Raw genomic sequence first — 2,064 nt, 5'->3', positions numbered from 1 at the left:
GTCGGTCGTTGACGGTGGGTCCGCAGGAGGCGGCTGCGAGGTCCGGTCCTGGGCAGCCCGGTGAGTGTGTTTCTTCTTCTTTTTCTTCTTTGTTGCATGACTTGCTGGCACGGGGTAGTTGTCCGGGTTCCAGCGGGGTAGGGGGGAATGTCGAGGCGGCAGTCAGCCCCCCGAAGGATAGGGCGCAGGAATCCAGGGTGGGGCGGGAAGGCCTGGGGGGTTTGTGGTTGGGCTTGAAGGAGCTGGTTCAGCGGTTTGAGCCTGGGGCTGTGGGGGGACCGGCACAGGCTTGGCCGCAGGTGCCTGGGCCGCTCGTGGCCCAGGCTGGGGGGGTGGCCGGGGTGCAGGCTTCTGCACCTACGGTTGAGGTGGGTACGGCTGTGGTGCCGTTGGCATCGCCGGCGGCCAGCTCGGCCGACGGGGGGGGTAGTAAACCCGCGGAGAAGGGTGCAGACTCGGTGCGGTTGGCGGATGCGGCGAGGAGCGAAGTGTACGTATGCTTCGAGGGCCCGTTAGGTGCGCATCTTAAACCGGAGGTGAAAGAGAAAATATGGAAGGGTGAGTATGTCGAGCTTTTCACCCTGTTGCCGCTGGAGAAGTTCAACCTGGACAGGTTGAAGCCCGAGGAGCGGAAGAAGGAGGATGAGGAAAAACGGCGCTATAGGTTGATTCCGCGTACCTTTGCTAATTGGCTTCAGGCATTTGCGATCCTGGCAAGCGTCGTGGGAGAGAAGACGCCGGAGCACTGTTCGGCGCTCTTTGTGTACTTGGAGTCCATCAGCGAGGCGCACAGGACCTACGGAGGGACGGCGTGGCTCCGTTACGATGAACAATTTCGACAGAGGATGGCAGTCCGACCGTCTCTTCGCTGGGATCATAAGGATATCAGCTTATGGATGAAGCTCATGACGGCTGCGCGGGCCCCAAGCCAGTTTTTTCCGTCGGGGGTCGGAGGTTCGACAGCCTCGGGACAGCCGACCGAAAAACGTTGGGGTTTCTGTTGGCAATTTAATGAGGGGACGTGTAAGTTTGGGGCCACCTGCCGGTTCAAACATGCGTGCTCCGGATGCGCGGGATCTCACGCATTTGCCAAATGCTTTAAAAGAGGAAAGGGGCGTCCCGGAGATTCTGCGCACAAGAGGGATGACTCCGGTGCGGGTGGAAAGGATGGTGCCTTTCCTCAATAGGTACCCCGATCGGGTGGGGGCCCGCTCGCTGGAGGATGGGTTTCGTTTTGGTTTTAGGATACCTTGTTCACTGTCTTCGGTGCCCCCTCTGGCAAAAAATTTGAAATCCGCGCTGCAGTATGCAACTGTTGTTTCGGCGAAATTGGAGAAGGAGGTGGCTTTGGGTCGAATGGCGGGTCCTTTTCGGGAGATGCCTCTCCCGGACCTGGTGGTTTCCCCGCTGGGGGTGGTTCCTAAGAAAGAACCGAATAAGTTCAGATTGATTCATCACCTGTCCTTCCCTAAGGGGGGTTCGGTCAACGATGCCATTGCTCCGGAGGAGTGTGCGGTGACGTACACTTCCTTTGACGCGGCCGTTGCCTGGGTTCGGCGTTATGGCAAGGGGGCGCTGATGGCGAAGTCGGACATCGAATCGGCTTTCCGGCTCCTGCCGGTGCATCCAGAGAGTTTTCGACTGCTGGGTTGTTCCTGGGAGGGGGGGTTTTACGTGGACCGGTGCCTTCCGATGGGATGTTCGATTTCGTGCGCCTTCTTTGAACAGTTCAGTTCCTTCTTGGAATGGGCCGTCCGTGATGTGTCGGGTCTCAACTCGGTTATCCATTACCTGGACGACTTCCTGTGTGTAGGGCCGGCTGGGTCCAACGTCTGTTTCGGTCCTGTTGGGTACGCTTCAACATCTCGCAGAGCGGTTCGGGGTCCCGTTGGCCCCCGAGAAGACGGAGGGTCCTACGGATTGTATCACGTTCTTAGGGATTGTGATCGATTCTGGGAAGATGGAGTGTAGGTTGCCGCTGGACAAGCTAACGGGGCTTCAGGCGGAAATACGCGGGATGGCTGGATTGCGGAAGTTGCAACTTCGTCGGTTGCAATCGTTGCT

The sequence above is a fragment of the Lithobates pipiens genome, unplaced genomic scaffold (genome assembly GCF_037356315.1).
Source record: "Lithobates pipiens isolate NorthernLeopardFrog02 unplaced genomic scaffold, aLitPip1_a1.2 Scaffold_8, whole genome shotgun sequence".
In the NCBI taxonomy this organism is placed as follows: Eukaryota; Metazoa; Chordata; class Amphibia; order Anura; family Ranidae; genus Lithobates; species Lithobates pipiens.
This window is presented reverse-complemented; position numbering follows the sequence as displayed.